Below are 17,449 nucleotides of genomic sequence, written 5' to 3'. Positions count from 1 at the left end.
CATTTCAAGCCCTTTGGCTTCGAGACTGCTCCAAACTCTTGGAGATAACTGTAAGACCTTTTTTTTTTTTTTTTTTTTTTTTGGCATTAGGCATTAAAGGGTATACAATCCCTCCCCTGCCCCCCACCTTTCTACACTGTAGACCTTTCCTCGCTCTTTAAATATATTGGCTTTCTTTCTTATGAATTTAGTCTGAAATTATTTTTCACTGCCTTTATTACATCCCTGCGTTTGATGGCAAAATAGCTTCCTGTGTTTTGAAAACATCTGCTTTCCAGGTTTTACACAGAAAATTGATTTTACTTTTCTCTTAAGTCCAGAAAGGTAGAAAGTTGGACTTGCTTCCAAGTGCAACTTTTCCTTTCCTTGTCTTCCCTTAAGTTACCCCCCTTTCAGTTCTGATTCACTTTCTCCCTTTATTTCTTCTAATCATCACTCCCCTCTGCCCCTCTCCTTCTAAAGAACCAGAGAAGATTGATTGCATCTTATTTCAGAAGACAAAATTAACATACTCTATATTTTGTCTATGGTACGTGTTAAAGTTTTCTCCGTATTTTCTTTACTTGCCCTCTGATTTGGGGAGGTAATTTTCCTCCTTAAAAAAAAAAATTCCCAGATTTGCAATTTAAAGTGGCCTCTATTCTAAGTCTCTGCTGATTCTTTGCTCTTTCACTTAAATCTTTGCTTTAAAGCTCTGTCCCTCTCCATTATTGTCCCCCCCACCCCCCCTTTTCTTTGACCATGCTCTCTTCCTATTTAATTTAAACATTGCTGCATTTGCCAAAAAAAAAAGAAAAAAAAGAAAGGGATAAAGAAAAGACAAGAAGGAAAGAAAAGAGAAAAAAAAGGAAAGAAAAAAATCTTTAAAAAAATCTTAGCCAGGTTCCTATTGTTGCTTCTCTGCATTTCACTTCTCTGTGTGTATGTGTGCGCGCGCGTGTGCGTGTGTCGTGTGTGTGTGTGTATGTGTGTATGTATGTGTTTTTAATACATGCATAAACTTTTGGTGCCTCTCTCCCTCTTCCCGGGCTCTTCTCCCATCCTCTCTTCCTGCTCTCCTTGCCCTGCTCATCACTTTCCCCTGGCTTTTTTTTTTTTCCTCCCTTCCTCCCCTCTGCCTCCCTCCACCTCCCCCTTTTCTTTTTTGCTGAATCTTATTGATCCAGAAGGTGGCTAATTAGCCCTTCCCGTCGTGCCTGGGTAATGAAGCACATGCGCACTGAATTAATCACAGCCATTTTTTGCAGGAAACTAATTAGCAGAATAAAGATCCAAAGACTTTTTTTTCTTTTCACTCATCAGCTCCCACTTCCAGCGCGTCCCCTCCGACCGCTGCAGCCGCCGCCGCCGCCGCCGCCTCCTCCTCCTCCTCCTCCCGGCCGCAGCCGCCGCCGCCGCCGCCGCCGCCTGCTTTGCATCCCAATTACAGCCTAGAGCCGCTGCCGCCGCCGCCGCCGCTTCTCCTCCGTGGCCCCTGCCCGCTCCGGGGGCTGTAAACTCCCCGCCAACCATGCTGCTCGGCGGCAGCGGCGGCGGCGGCTCCGGCTCCCCGGCTGCGGCCGCCTCCCGCCCCGGGCTCCGCCGAGCGCGCTCCAGCTCCGCCGCCGCCGCCGCCGCCGCCGCCAGCCGCGCGTCCTCCGCCGCCGCCGCCGCCGCCCCCCGCCAGCCGCCGCTGCTGCCTTGATGGGCTCCGCGGCCCGAGCGCCTCTTTTCGGGATTAAAAGCGCCGCCAGCTCCCGCCGCCGCCGCCGCCGCCAGCAGCGCCGCTGCAGCCGCCGCCGCCGGAGAAGCAACCGCGTAAGTGGCAACTTTTCCCTCTTTTTTTTTTTTCCCTCTCTCCTCTCTCTCTCTCTCTCCTCTCTCTCTCTCTCTCTCTCTCTCTCTTCCCTCCTCTCTGCTCTCCCCGCCGCCGCCGCCGCCGCCGCCTGCTCCTCCTCCTCCTCCCGCCGCCGCCGCCCGGACGCGGGGCTCCTCGGGGCGCCCGGGCTGCTTTGCATGGGGCTCGTCCTGCCCCCTCCCGGCTCCCGCGCCCGGCCGCCCGCGCGCCCTGCCCGCTCGCCGCGTCCCGCTCGCCTTCCCCCTGCGCCAAACTTTCTCTTTCTCTTCTTCTTCCTCCTCCTCCTCCTCCTCCCGCCGCCGCCGCCGCCGCCGCCGCCGCCGCCGCTGCCGCGCCCGGGCCGCCCCCTCCTCCGCGGCCGCCCGCGACCCCCGCGAGGGTGGAGGCGCCCGGGGCGAGGCCCGCGCCGCGACTTTGGAGGCGCCGCCGGGCAGGGCCGGCCGGGGCGCGGGGCCCAGGGCGCGAGGGCGGCCCCGGGGTCCGGGCGCCGAGACAAAGGCGGCGGCGGCGGCCGGCGGCGGGGTTGCGGGGCGGGGGGGGGGGGCCCGCCGTGCCGAGCGCCCCCGCCCCCGCCGCCCCCGGCCCCCAACTTTGCCCCACCCCGAGCGGCGCCCGGGCCCCCCGGGCTGAGCCGCCGCCGCCGCCGCCGCCGCCGCCGCCGCCGCCGCGCGGGGCGCGCACCCAACCGGGAGCAGCCTCCGGGGCCGCCGCCGCCGAGCGGCCGGCCGGGCGCCTGCCCGCTCCCGGGCGCCACTGGCCGGCACCGCGGCCGCCGGGCCCGCGTCCCCGGGTCGGAGCCGGGCGCGGGGGGCGACGTGGCCGCCGACCTGCTACCTGCGCGCTCCGCCCTGCCCCACTGGCAGCACCGCGAGCGCCCAGAGGGGGCTCTGCCCTGGACACTAGGGGCTCCCGGGGGCTCCAGGCAGCGCTGCCGGCCGCGGCGAGACCCAGCCCGGCCGGCCTCTTCTGGGCTAGCTGAGTCGACAGACGTCGATGCAGTCCCTTTCCTCCCCCCACTCCTCCTTTGTTTTTTTTTTTCTTCTCTTTTCTTTTTCTTTTTCTTTCTTTTCTTTTCTTTCTTCTTTTTTTTTTTTTGGACTCACGCGAATCTGGGATTGTTTACATTCTCTTCGCCACTCTCTTCGCCCTTCGTCCTGCACCATTCCTCTATTCCCTCGATTTTCTCCTGGAGATGCAAAAAAGCAAGTTCCTGGATTTTTGCATTATGCATTTTAATGTACATCCTTTTGCATATCTCCCGGAGAGTTGTAGACCTTTGTGTATTTTATGCAGTGTTATTTAAATTGTGTCTGGACTCGACTCTTAGGTTTCTTGTTTGAGCTATTAAATTTTTTTGAAAAATTCTGTTTTCACTTTGCAAATTAATCTGTTGCTCAGAATCTGACTTTTGCAAAATGTGCAATTCCTTCGACTGGGGCAAATTCTTTGATTACAAGTGCTTTCAGAAATCACCCACTCTTAACTTTTCCCCCCTTGTTGCTTTGAAGTAGGGTAAATATGACAATTTTTATTTGGTCTCAATTATTGAAATCTGATCTAAGGACTGTGTGGAAGAAGAAGGCTGATTGCCTTTTTCTGGCCTGTAGTTCTAGTGACTTTTAAAAGGTTTGTTAAGGACCTTTGAAGAATATGACATACGGTGATCGCTTGACTGTAATGCAAATTTCAGAACATAAATTCACTTTTGAATTAAAAAGGACTCGAGCCCTTTCAGTGTGTTTGTGTGTGGGGGTGCTACTGGAGGATTTATTATGTTTTTAAAAAAATTACTTTTTGCTCTCTACTTGGGGAGAATAGCTAGTTACAGACCAACTTATTTGGAGGTCCTCGAAAAGAGACTTGGGAAAAGGGAGAGAGGGCTGTAGATTGATCAGAATCTGCATAATCAATAGGGCAGCGTGCTGGAATCGTGTACCTACATTTACTGTAAATTTCTACAATATCTGCAGCGTAGGTACTCTGGTGCCGTGCTCAGCTGCTGGGAGCGGGTGGAGCGAGGCAGCGCCGTTATTGACTGCCCGGTCCTCTGAAACATTATAGGGGAGCCCCCTCGGGGGTGGCTCAAAACTCCTTCATTTCATTGTACTATATATATATATATATATATATATATATAAAACATATAGGAACGTGTATGTTTGGGAGCCAGTCTGTTTACATGCAGGTTCAGGTACTGTCTCCACCAAGTACAGGTGCCCTATAGGTGGAGGGGAGTGGGAAAAATGTGGGAGGGGGGGCTTAAGAGGATGGGAATTGGCTTATTGAATGACCACTTCAGGGGGCCCTCTTATCTTATAACATAAGATACCTTTAACTGGTGCAAGTAATTTAGAGATGCGAAGACGAGAGAGGAATACGCCAGAGATGGAGGCTGTGTGAAAAGTAAGGGTGGTTGTTGTATGGCTATGGAGGGGAGAGAGGGGGCCGTGGGTGGAGAGACAGAGAATGAATGCAGACACACTTATCTTATAGTCGGCCTTGAAGGCTTGGTGGTAGGTAAATCCATATTTGGCAATTATTTTGAAATGGCCTAGCAAATGGTGCACGGAGAGGATTTCATAAGAAAGTGTCCACGGAGTCCGTTTTGAAAGGATTGCGTGCGCTTTGGGGGAGCTGAGGTGTGGGCAGGGTAGTCCGCTCCCTGTAGGCCAGCAGCCTCCCTTTCTCTGTGTCCCCTCCCTGCCCCCTGCCCGAGTTTTAGTTTTTAATTACTTAATGCTGAAACGCACAGGGCTTATCTAAATATTTGCAAATGCTCTTTCCTATTGATTTCTCTGAATAAACTGCCCCGCTCTGGTCCAGAGAAGAGACAGTGCAGCTCTGGGGCCTTTTTTCAGCAGGGGAAGTTGTGTGGGGGGGGAGGCATATTGGGCTGTGTTCAGGGTTGGTTATGGGTTATGGGGTCGTTAGGATGGGGGGGCATGAAGATGGCGGGACATGAGGGCCACAAGGACAGTTCAGGCTCTGGGTGGTGGGAGCTATGAGAATTGGGCTAGAGCTGGCCCTGTCCATGATGGATGCAAGTGTGTACAAGAATGAGTGTGTAAGAGTGTGTGTGTGTGTGTGTGTGTGTGTGTGTGTGTGTGTGTGTGTGTGCATGCATATGCACTTGCTGCCCCTGACCAGCCTCTGCTAAGTCTGGAGCACTTCTCCAGGGTTGGGTGACTGTCTTCTTTGAGGCACAGTGGGCTCGAATGTGACCCAAGGTGTAGGAATCCTGCAGGGGAAGGAAGAAGAGGAGATGCAGAATGGGGTCAGGTCAGCTGCTCAGAGGCCAACCCCCCTCCAGCTGCTTTGGTTTGATTTTTGTGTGGCTATTTTAGGCTCCTCCCGCCAGGTTACAAATTGTGCCTCCCCTCTCAGGTGTTGGCTCTGGAGCTTAAAGGCACCAGAGTCTCGGCTGGCGGAGATGTCCGCTCCCTGCCAGAAAGAGAAAACTCACAATACCGAATCCAAAACAAAAAAAAAAAAAAAAAAAAAGAGGGAGGAGGGGGAGGAAAAAACCCCTATTGAGTCCAGGCAAATAAGGTTGGCTGTCCAGATCCGATTACAAAGCAGCTTTGAATATGCAAGACAGCACACAAGACCAGTTATTCCAGTTACAAGAAACTATTAAAAAAGAGAGAGAGAGGGAGAGAGAGAGAGAGAGAGAAAAGAAAAGGCATGTTTAGGTCGTAATTTGTTAGTACAAGGAAAAGAATCCCACATAAAGCTGTGCTTCTCTTCCTAACCACCCCCCACCTTTTTTTTTTTTTTTTTTTTTTTTGCTGGCTTTTCATAGAATTTCCTTGCCCCTTCCCTTCTCCTGTAAAGGTTCTTTTATTAAAATCTTTTGGGTTTAGGAAGATCGCTGCGAGCAACACATTTTCTGTACTTTTTTCCCCCCTTTATCTTGGAGGAGAGTTGGCAGGGGTTCTGTGGTTTGCAGTTACACAATATGTTATCATGTTTTTAATCACTAAATCATTGCAGTGGTTATAGATTTACAGTCCGGGGGTAGTGCAGAGAGGAGCAAAGGCGGCTGTATATATGCTTTTAAATTACACCAATGTAAACCAAGAACAACAGCTGCAAATATGGTCGGCTGGCGTCAGTCGCCGCCCCCCCCCAGGCCCTTCCCTGGATCTCAGTTCTTTTTCCCTCTGATTTCCCCCCAATTGTTTGCTCTGACTAAAGTCAGCTCTCCCTTCCTCTGCTCGGTGTCTCTTCACCATCCCCCTTCTTCCTCCATGAATTCTTATTTCAGACCCCCTCGCCCCAGAGAAGCGAAAATTCAAACTCTGGAAATAGAACTTTGGAGCAGGGCTTACGTATCGAGGGGGACAGAGTGGATTTCCTAAGAAATGTGCTTGGTTTCCATCCGGCGGCTGAGAAGGTGGGATGGGCAGCGGGCCGGCGGGCCAGGGCCGCCTAGAACCCCAGTGTCCTGTCACTGCGAGCCCACTTTCAGCTTCTGTTTTTCATATTATTATGTAACAGAATCCTTGGCAGCATTAAAAATTCAGTATTACAAGCTGATTGTAATGCTGCCTCATTAGACACCACTGTCTGGCCTTGTATTAAGTGAAACACAGAACATGGCTTTTAGATTATAAACACCAATAAATATTAAGGATCAGCAGAGGGGGGAAGCAGTCAGCTGGCTTGGGGCCCCTTCTGGTTTTCTGCCCTCTCCTATCTCCCCCCCAACACCCCCTCCCAACCCCCCCTCCCCAGGGTCACTGTCATCTGTTTTCTGGGGATGCTGAAGTGTCGACCTAGTGACATTTTCGGATGGCTTTTTATAGAGTTATCTTGTGTACACAAAAGGTTTGGAAGTTTGTTTTGTTTTGATCTGCCATAAACAGGTCCTTCACTTTGCTGATGTCATTTCCGTTCATATTTGAGTTGTTTATTGTGCTTCTTCTCGGGGCCTCTCATCCCTCCCCCGCCTGGCTCTGTAGCTGTGTGGCTGCCCAGGGGGAGGGGAGGGGACACCCTCGAGGCCCTGCCAGGTCTGAGTTCAAAGGCTGAGTGGTGCGTGTCTCTGCCTTGTCCCTTGGTTTGTCTGCTGGGGAAGCTGTGTCCAGCGACATCCCCTAGCCCTGGTATTTGCATGGCCTGCGGTGATTCAGTGATTCATGTCAGGTCCTTTTCCTTGAAGTCCCCCCTGCCCACCACATACACACCTTTAATAATCTCGATGGCCTCTTTTCCCATGCAACCTCCTCTCTCCCCCAGTAATCAAACAAACAAACAAACAAACAAAAACACTAGCATCCCCCACCCCACAAAAAAAAAAGAGAAAACCAAAACCCCAACAAACCTTAAAACCAACCCCTGGAAAAACCAACCTTGTGAAACCAACCTCGTGCTGACGACTTTGATTCAGTTGCAAATCCGAAGCAGGCGCCAGTGACTCCATACTGTGAGAAAGAGAAAATGTTTCCCCGGAGCTGCCCCCATGCCTCCCCACTACCCCTTTTCTCCCCTCTTCAATTTTTACTTATTTATGTTTGCATGCATTTCTCTGCCTCCCGCCTCCTTGCAGTCAGCAAGTCCGTCTTCATGGTGTTACTGAGAAAATCCGCCAGGCCCAGGTCCCTCCTTGCCCTGTGATCTCCCATTGAAGTCCCCCCCCATCCTCCAAAAAAAAAAAGGGGGGGGGAGTGGGGGAAGGAAGGAGGAAGGACTGAGGCCAGGCCCCAAGACTTCCCTCTAATAGGATGATGGGGTTTAGGTTAAAAAAAAAAAAGAAAAAAAGAAGATTGTTTTGTTCTTTTCGGTCTAGAAATAATAGGGGAGAGGGAAAAGCAGTGATTAGCAAGTTCACCGAGCTGCTTTCCAACTCAGACGGTGAAAAATGAACGTGCATTGACTCTTGGCTCCCCGTGAAAGCCCCTGTAACCTCTCCCCCCTTGCGTGGCCCTGGCCTTTTGTTCCTGAGAATGGAGCTAAGGTGCTTTTTCTCCCAGACCAAAGGCGGCAGGCGAGGAGCCCCCTTGTGAGGCTTCGCCTTTAGATGGCCTTCTCATGCTGATTGTCAATGCGGATGGCCCCCCAACAATCGCTTCGGGGAGACACAAAAGCAAAAACATTTGTTCTGTTTTTTTTTTTCCCCACCTCTTTGTTTTAGATTTTTTTTCTTTCCCTCCTCCCTCCATTCTTGAAATCTCCCAGTTTCAGTTTGTCTGCAGAGACAAATGGAGCAGCTTGAAGCTTATTTGACTGGGGCCCCACTGGCCTCATGAACCAACCCCCCCCCCCCACCAGGTCCCCTCCATAGAGACCCCAAATCTGAACCTCAGGCACCCTGGGAGCATTTCTGGACTCTCCCTGTCCACCCCTGCACATGGCTGCCCAGCCCCACATGCACTCACATGAGCAGAGCAGCAACTGAGATTCTAGAATCTTTTGGGGGCAGGTGGGTAGGGACCATCTTTTGTTCCTCTCCCAGGCCCCTGCCTCGGAGGTAGAAGCGGCCCCTTCACGGGAAAGCATGGCCAACCACAATGAAATTAGCCACTGGCCCAAACACGGCTGGCCTGACCCCGGTCAGTGTGTGCTCCAGGTGGACCTGGGCCTTGATTGCTGTAACACGTGTGTCGGGGAACTGTCAGTTCAGACTGTGGAGTTGAGGCAGCCCTGGGTGTTTGGGGGAGAAAGGATGGTCGGTAGAAAGAGGCCACTTCTCCTGCACTTTGTGTTCTCCTCTCCCGTCTCCTTTCCCCTTGATTCTCCCTCCAACCTGCTTGCCCTCCAAGAATTCAGTCCTTTGCAGCAGGCAGAGGAGTTCAAAGGGATGTGGCAGGTAGTGGGGATGGCCAGGATCAAAATAGGAGCCTTCTTGCTCTCGACCTCTTCTTGCTGGCCCCAGACAAAGCATGTGTCTCTGAAGTGCCTTCCTGAAGCATCTACCCGCCTTTTCATTACAATGCTCAATTTCAAGGTTTAGAAACACGAATGTAAGGATCCCCCTGGGTATAAAAGTCTTGCATGGCAAATTCTCTTTGCCCTTCCAGAAATCATGTATTTGGGGGTTGAAGAAAAAAAAAAAAGAGAGAGCAAGCTCTCGATGGGTGTTAAACTCTCTTAAGGCAAGTTCTTTATTTTGGTGCTGCAAAAACTTGGGCTCTGTCCCTTGAAATTAATTTGGAAAAGCTCCCTTCCCTCCCCTTCACAGTGTTTGGATGCTGGTTACTTCTTTGTATTTTCCTTGTGTCCGTCACTTGGAGCTGGGGGAGGGTGGGTAGGTAAAGTAGATCACGGTCCACCAAGGGTTTGAGGATAGAATCTGGGGTGTCAGTGGCAGATGGGGCCTTGATGTTTGTGTTAGAGAGAGAGAGGTGACGCAGACATCGATGTGTAGGCTTCCCTGTCTGGGAAGGTGAGTGGGGGCAGACCTGAGGGCTGTAGCAAGCTCAGTGGAAGCCACCCAGCGAAGGACTAGGCCCTTACATAGAATTGCCTACATGTGATTGGATCAATTTGGGGCACGGAGAGCAATTTAGCTCTCAATGTGTGCTTGTTTATTTCAGGGACTTTGTGAGTGTGTGTTTGTGTGTGTGTGTTTGTGTGTGTGTGTGTGTGTGTGTGTGTATGTATGTATGTATGTATGTGTTTTCCCTGTTCTGGCTCACCCTCTGTTAAAGCCTCAAGGTTATTTAAGCACTGGTTTTTAAATCAATGTGTATGTGTAAGTTAATAAAAATAGAAGGCCCTGGAAGAATGCACAGACCTGCCTGTCCCAGTCGCGCTGTGGGAATGGAGCACAGCTGTAGCTGGCATCCGCCAGGTCCCGGCTCTAGGAGCCTTGTCACCTTGGCTGAAGCAGGAGGCCTGGTGGGGCTGCCTGGGGACCGGGCAGTGTGTTTGGCTAGGCCGTGATGGTGATGGTGGACGGGCCCGCCGAGTGGGAGGGAGGCTGGCCTCTGGCTTGGAGAGAGGGCAAGGCGAGACGTGTGGAAAGGGTTAGCAGTCCCTGATTTATTTGAAAATATTTATCCTTCTGGCTGTTGCCAGTTACGCTTTCCAGATGAGACGAGGCGAGTTACGGAGATCGAGAAGGGGAGGTCGCCTTTCCTCTGAGGGGCTTATTTGTCAGCGGTGTTGAGGACAGGCAGAGCCGGGAGACAGGCCGACGGCTCAGTGGGGTGGGCCAGGGCTAGTGGCAGGTGGGCAGCCCCTCAAAGACAAGCTGGGGTCTTCCAGAGCAGGAGCACAGAATTGGCAACCCACGCATTGGACACAGAACCGTTGGGTTCCACATGAAAAGACAAAAAGTTGCGTGTTGTCTGTTGCTTCCATGATAGAAGTTTGTGTCGTACCCTCCCATCCCCCGATTTTCTGTCCCATCCTCAAGGTTCATCGTGGTCCAGGGGCCACTGCTGACATGCCTGGGGATCACCTGTGAAAATCTCTGCCTGTTTCAAGGGCAGATTCGACCAGGCCTCACCATGTCTGTCGCTGGTGCCTGATTAGGATCCAGGGTAGGGACTAGTTATCTGACTCTACTTGTGGGGTGTCTGCCGTTGGGGACTGTGGGGGTGTTGGGACCTCCCCCCAGGGCCTTGTTCTCGGCATTCCCTCATTCTTCTGGATTACTCATGAGCTGGATCTTTGGGTTATTCTGGCTTTTATTGGATTGAGGGATTTATCTGTCAGCCCCACCAGGTTCTTGATGTCACCAGATTATGAGGCTGTCCCCTGCTAATAAAAGTTCAGACCTGGCAGTAGAATTTGGCTTTTTGGGGAGTATAAGCATTTTCCTCCCGCCTATAATTTACTTGATGGGCTCCAGACTGCCCCCAGGTGAGCACAAGCCAGGGATTGCGGGTGGGGGTGCTCCCTGGAGCCCTCATTTTCCTGGAGAGATTTCCCGGGACGGCTCTGCGTGGTGCATGCCACGTGGCTGGCGTTATTGCTACCATCATCATCTTCATGTATTATTCATAGTCACTTTTTCAATTAAATTATTAATTGGTTTTCTTTAAGGTGTTCTCAGCTCATGTGGCTAATATAAATAATCATGTGTTTTGAAAACACCACCTGTTCGTGGGCCCGAAGTCAGGCGGCCTGGAAATTGTCTGGTGGGCTCTCTGCCCGGTTCCCAGGCTCACCCTCCATGCTTCCTCACTCTCTGCCCCCTGCCCCCAATATGGGACTGAATTTGGCCAGTGCCTGCTTTTGTCCCTCATCGACACGATTCCCTGGAGGCAGTCCCTTCTCCCAGGGGCCCTTGTGGGGAAAAAGAAAATGCTTCTTAGTCTCTTTTCTGGACTAACGTGTAGCAAGGGGTCTGTCTGTACCCAACAGGTTAGCGATTTATGTTAATTTGAACCCCAATTATATTGTGCAAAATAGCTTGTCCATGGGGACCTGGAGGCTTTCAGCGGGCCGCCGCCCGCACCAAGGGTGTGCCTGATGCTAATGTGATTCCACACATGCCGAACGCCGCCTCGTGAGCTTATTATATTTCTCACACTCGCACGGTTCATTATTGTGCAGTCGGAGGAGACTCCAGGCTGCCCGGCCAGCCCGGGGTGGGGGGCTTGCTGAAAGGGGTGAAGAGCAGGTGCCTTTTTTGAGCTCAGAGAATGGGGAGGAAATTCACACCGCCTGGGATTCTTGCTGGAGGACAGGGCACTTGGGTGAGATTCCCGGACTCCTGCCTTTGCTGAGCAGAGTAGGAAAGAGAAGCGTGTCCCGCCATGGCTGTGGCCAGCTGGGGTGGCCGCATTCAGTCTGACCCAGCCAGAGTCTTTCCCTGGGCAGGGCCTGGCCTCTGTCTTATCAGGAATGATGTGGCTTTAATAAGGCGGGCCCTGTGGACCTGCAAAGCTGGGACTCCTGTTCTCTACCTTTTTCTCTATTGCCTAGGGGGGGCGGGGGGGGGGGAGGGAAATACCCTTTATCCGACAACTCTCAGTGAGCAGGGGGATGTTTTTTTTTTTTTTTTTTAAATAAGTTTGTGCAGCTGAAAAACAGAAGTGCCCTGTAAAGCAGTTAATAGGATGGGTGTGTGTTTCACATAAATTCCAGTCCACATTGGCCAGTGTCCCCATGCTAGAGTGGCCTGGCGGTGACGTGGATGGGGCCCAGAGGCTGTGCTTCAGGAGGCCCCAGGCCCCTTTCAGCGCGGCCAGGGCACATCCCTTTTCTTCTCGCCCGCTCCCAGGCCCGGCCCCTGACTTTTGATGAGTGAGGGGTCAGCGCCCGGGGACGGGATGGGCTTTGTTGCCGCCGGCCGGCCGGCTCCGCTGGTTCCCGGGGGCGGCGCGAGGCCGAGCTGCCCAAGGGCTCCCGTCCCCGGGGCGGGCGCGCGCGCATGGGCCTGGCCTGCCCTGCCCGGAGGCCTGTGCCCGGAGCGCGGCCCGAGCGCCGGGGCCTGGCGCGCCCACGTGTGCGCGCGTGTGTGCGTGTGCGCGTGTGCGTGTGTGTGTGTGTGCCTGTGTGCGTGTGTGCGTGTCCCCGTGTCCCCGCGGGCGCGGCTGCCGCCCAGCACCCGGCCTGCGCCCGGCACGACTGTAGATGTCAGGCTTTGCCCGGGGAGCCGAGCGGCGGCGGCGGCGGCGGCGGCGGCGGGGGTTGTGAGTTTCAAATTAACCTTCCGCTTTGTTGCTGTGTAATGTGGATCCCCAAAGGCCCCCCGCCCCGCCCGCCCCCCTTCCCCGGGCGGTGCGCGCCGCAAACTGCGAGTTGAGCTTCATTTACATAAAGCGATTCCGGGCGGGCGGGCGGGCGGGGAGGGCGCGAGGCTGCAGGCGGGCAGCGGCCAGGCCGGGACGGAGCCCGAGCAGCGCCGCGCGCGCCACCATGCGCCCCCCGCTCCCGCCCCCGGCCCCCGCGGCCGCTGGGGCGCTCGCCGCCGGGGGTGGCCAGGTCCGCGGCTCGGCGGCCGCCGGAATTCCCCAGTGTCGCGCGCGCCGCGGCCCCCGGACCTGCGAGTGCCTCCTCCCTCCGGAGGTGTGCGGAGGCTTTGTGTGCCAGGTGAGTGCAGCGGCGCAGCCGGCCTGGAGCCGCAGGCAGGTGCTGGCAGTGTTGGCTGAACTTCCCATTCTCTTGGGGCAGGTGGGGGAAGGGCAGACTGGATGCACTTGAACTCCTCGGCAGCCCTAGTTGGAACCTTCCTGGGCTGTGCGCGGCTCCCCGCTCCCCCCCCCCCCCCCCCCCATCCCCTAGCCAGGCTGGGAGCACAGACCCCTTTCTCCTTCGCCCTGTCCATCTTACCTGCCTTGCTGGTTACCCCCCCCCCCCCCTTTTTCCCTTTTTGCTCTTTTGGCATAGTTCCTGACTTAGGAAACCTAGAAGGGCCGGTGTCATTCCGAAGTTTGGCTTTCCCTGCCTCAAAAAAAAAAAAAAAAAAGGAAATTAAAAAGGCACCTTTTTCTGCCCCAGGGAATGGCTGGTGAAGTTCAGGGTGAAGGAGGTGACCCTCGTGGGGGCGTGAGGAAACAGAGAAACTGCCTTTAAGCTGGAAGGCGGCTGGCTTTGGGGATGGCCCTGTGCACCCTTTCGTGGCCGTGTTTTTTTTTTTTGGGGGGGGGGCATCCCAGAAAAAGGCAAAGCGGGTGGTGCTGGAGAGCCAGAGCTAAGTTGTTTGTCTGATGTCCAGTGCAGGAGTGCCCAGGTTGGGCCAGTGGCTGGGGGCCTGAAAACAAAAGTGATCGTCGTAGGCGTGGCGGGAAAAGAACTTTCTGGAAAATGGGCCTGTGTGTTTTGGCTGTGCCTGTGTGTGGAGCCTCGGAGGACTGAGGGTCCGCTCCTGCTGGTGTGCTGGGGTGGGGGTACGTGGCTGGGAGAGAGGTGCTGAGCAGTGATGCGGGAGGCCCCGGTTCCTCAGCCTCTGTCCCTGTCCTTTAACAGTCCTACAGACCGTAAAAGCGAAGGGCAGGTCCCCCTCAGAGGGGACGTGGTCCATGCTGGGGCCAGAGACAAAGCTGTTCCTTGAGGTCACGGGTCCCCCAGGGAGAAAGCTACTTCTTTGGGGCTTGATGGAAGGCATCGAGGCAGAGCAGGGAAAGACCCCCGAGGGAATTGGCGAGGAAGTTCCAGGCCACCTTATTCTGTCGCATGCTGGAGGCGGGCACCGAATAAAGAGGCTGTGAGTGAAGGCTCCCGCTAGCTGGAGAACTTGGTCTCCTCGCCATTGAGTGGCAGGTGTGAGTTTGCAGAGTCGGCCCCGCGAGTCCCCTCATTCCTAAATTCAGAAGGTGTCAAACTTTCATGTTCTTTTAATGGCTGTGGTTTCTGGAGCCGTTTCAAGGGGAAACCCTAAAAATCACGAGTTCCAGGAGGCTGGGCTGGAAGGGGAAGGCCCGAGGGCCAGGACAGAGGCTGCCTTTGAGAGGAAAGCATACACCTTCGGAGGTAACCCGAGCGAGAGAGGCGCGGCCAGGGCTGTGGGCCCGGCCTTGTGATCAGAACAGCCAGCAGCTGCCTGAAATTCTGGAGCCCTTGGGCTCCCCGCGCAAACAGGCCCCTGGGGGCTGAGGTGGGAGCGAGGGAAGTCAGTGGGGAGGCGCTGCTTCTAACTAAGTCACTTCAGGCCTCTGGAAGGGAGAGGGAGACAGCTGGGTGTCTGCACACCTGTATCTGCGGTCCTTCTTTTTCCCAGAGACCCCCGCCCCCTCTCTCCAGGGAGGATGGCCGAGAAAAACTTCCCCTCTCTCTTTTCCCTAAATCATGGCACTAAGGGGTCCTCTGCTTTCAGTTCAGTTGCCAGCCTGTTCTCCGAGAGCCTGTAAGTGCCTCTCAGAGTGGACTGGGGTCACTGCGCCTCCGTTAATTACACTGGTGTCATTTAACAACATGCCCCCCACCCCCACCCCACCCCCCAGCCGGAGCAGCACTCTGAAAACAGGGCCCCGGGAGCCAGCGGGAATGAAGTGGCTCGCAGGTCTTCCTGGCCTGGATGAGCTCCTGTTCCTGCTCCTGGCTGCTGCACTCTCTTTGGGATAGTGTCTCAGTTCTCCGGAGAGCAGTTTTGAGTGACTTGGTAGCAGGGGTGTGGGGGGTGGGGGGCATGACTGAGAAACACTTGGCAGCTCTGTGCTGCTACCCCGGACTGAAAAGGTCGATTTGGGGGAGGGGAGGGACTTCGCTTACTGTCCTGTATTGGTTAACGCCGAGTGGGGGCAGGGGGAGGCATGGGCGTGGACAGGCCTCAGATAAAGCAGGCCTTGGCTCAGTCCCTCCCACGGCAGACATGGGCCTGCTGCTGGCTCTCCGGGCCGTGGCGTTTCACGGCTGGGTCAGCACAGCGCCAAGCCGACCGTCGGGGCCGGAGGGGGTGGGAGGGGGGGACAGGGAGCAGAAATCATCGAGATTTCAGTTTTCATCATTCTGACTTGGAATGATGAGTCCTGGACACTCCCAGTGCTGTCCTGGCTGGCCTTGGGTGACCCAGAGGGAGGTAGTTGGTCAGAGTGAATCACCAGTGCAGACAGCCGGGCAGTGTACCCTGGGAATGGTGATCCTTGGCAGGGCCCCTTCCTTTCTCATCGCTGTGGGTGTCCTTATTGTCACTCCGTGCTCATGGGGGCTGGGGGACATGTGCTTTTTTTTTTTTTTAAAAAAAAAAAAAGCATTTCTTTCCCCCCTGATAGGTTAGCAGAAGAGCCTCAGAGTTACTTCAGGGGCCCCGGGCTGACCCTTACCTCCCTCATGATTGTTGTGTTGCAGTGTTGCAACCATCTCTTAAAAAAGAAGTCCACGCCACTTCTGGCTAAACTGGAGGGAATTGCTCGAAGGACTCCGAGGGAGGGCAAGTGAGTTATCTCCGTCCTCCGTGTTTCGCAGTGATTCTGGCCTCCGAGCTCGTCTCTCGCTTGGCAGTGGTACAGGCGAGAGCACACCTGACCTGCACATCAGTAACCTCGAGAAGGACAGTGTGTGCTGCCGGTTAGACTTTCATTTGTTATTAAAATGCTTGCATGCTCGTAGGCCGGCCCTTCTCTGGCTCTACACTGGTTCCCAGGCCGGTGTCATTAACCAGGAGGGGGCCGGGCCTGTCACAGGGCAACAGGAAGGCAGATTCCACTGCGGGGAATGTCAGAGGGGGTATCCAAAGTCCTAGGAGATGGTTCTTGTGGGGGATCCCAGCACAGCTCACAGCCACCAGCCCTTCACTCTGGGCTCCAAACTGCCTCGAGGGAGGACATGGGAGCCCCCGTTTCCATCGACCTCGGGCCAGGGGATGTCTGGTCTCGGTCAAGTAATCCAAAGGCACCTGATTTGTCCAAGGCATGGGGCTGTCCTGTGTCCAAAGGCTCCGCCGCTGGACAGATACCTGGAAGCCGAGAAGGAGGCAGACTGCCCTGAGGGAGAGACCCTGGCAAAAACCTCCAATCATTGGCAGGCCCTTCTCAAGATCCAAATTAAGGAGAAAAGCTACAAAATCAACAACTGTCAAAGTTTTCTTTTCTGTTTGATTCACTGTTGGCTGACTGACTGTCCTGTCTGAACACGTGATGTGACAGGCAAATGGGAGAGGCCCTCCTTCTGCAGCTTGCAGGGACTGTGGCCCCTGGATGGTCGGGGGACTGTGACCCTTGTCTGCTAGGGACTGATGCCACCCCAGACGTTCTCTCTGATGAGGGGCGGCCAAGGCAGTGAGTGGGCCGCTTTTGCCTCCCCCCTCCCCCCTCCCCCCAGGTTTTATGCCCACTGAGAGCACCTGGGCTCCCTCGGTGTGACTTTGAGGGATCACTTTTTTTATGGGATGTGGTACCCTTTTTATCACTTTTCATCTTTGGTATTTTGCATTTGCAAGGATTGGGCAGTGGATGAAAATGGGGAGCAAGAGGCCTGGAAAGTTTGCAGACGACAGATTTGGCTGTATTTCTGGTTTGTTGGGTTTCACCCTTCATCTGGGCCTCTTAGCAAAATGCCTGAGTTGACACAGTTGGGAGAGAGTCCCACCCCCAGCCCCCCAGGCCCCCTGGGAGAGCTCCATACCACCTTGTCAACATGAGGATTACTGGAGGGGGTTTTGATGATCCCCCCTCCAGAGAGGCCAGAGCCGCCCCCTGTGTCCTGGGGAAGGGGGGCGTTCCTCAGGTGGCTCAGCTGCTCATTCTTTGAAATTGAGCATGAACACATGTGCCACATTTGAGAATTTTCCATCTCCTGCTTTTGGTAGCGCTAAGGACTCCATGAGAGGGAGGAGCACAGTGGGTCAAACGAGTGTTTCCCCCCAACACCCACTTTCTGGCTGCTGATGGAAACCACTCGGCCCCTTGTGGGGGTGGGGGACACGGCCCCCCCCCCCCCCCGTCCCTGTCCATTCTGATCACTTACCGGCCTTATGGCCTTTCTGATGTGGTGACCTTGTCTTTCTGTGCCCCCTTTGTTGGGGGGCGGCGGATGGGGGTGTGTGCAGAGTCTGATGGAAGAATCAGACCTGGGGGAATTTCCTGCTCGGACTCTCTGAAAAGATGGTGGAATTCTCATCTGCCGCCAATTTCATGCATTGTCCCCAAGTGATTTCAGCAGCCACAAACCTTTGATCTGAGAGTGAGACCTTCCGCCTTGGATGCTGGGAGTGGGTAAGGGGGCAGCCCGTGGCCTTCTTGTGTGTGTGTGTGTGTGTGTGTGTGTGTGTGTGTGTGT

The 17,449-nt window shown here is 54.6% G+C and overlaps 1 protein-coding gene across 3 annotated transcripts in view; it reads left to right on the top strand.

Moving 5' to 3' along the window:
* The first annotated feature begins 1,661 nt into the window (after positions 1–1,661).
* The window catches only part of ZFHX3 (zinc finger homeobox 3), a 234,169-nt gene continuing 218,381 nt past the window's right edge, over positions 1,662–17,449 (top strand). For 2 of the 3 annotated variants that reach the window (XM_055144986.1, XM_055144983.1), the window contains exon 1: positions 1,662–1,797. The gene's annotated coding sequence lies outside the window, so the exon portion shown is untranslated. Of the gene's footprint in view, positions 1,798–12,014; positions 12,827–17,449 lie in introns of those variants that run through there. The other variant, XM_055144985.1, reaches the window with a different exon arrangement.

The sequence above is a fragment of the Sorex araneus genome, chromosome 8 (assembly GCF_027595985.1).
Source record: "Sorex araneus isolate mSorAra2 chromosome 8, mSorAra2.pri, whole genome shotgun sequence".
NCBI lineage: Eukaryota > Metazoa > Chordata > Mammalia > Eulipotyphla > Soricidae > Sorex > Sorex araneus.
Note: the sequence above shows the minus strand (reverse complement) of the source record. Positions and strands in the feature narration are given on the sequence as shown.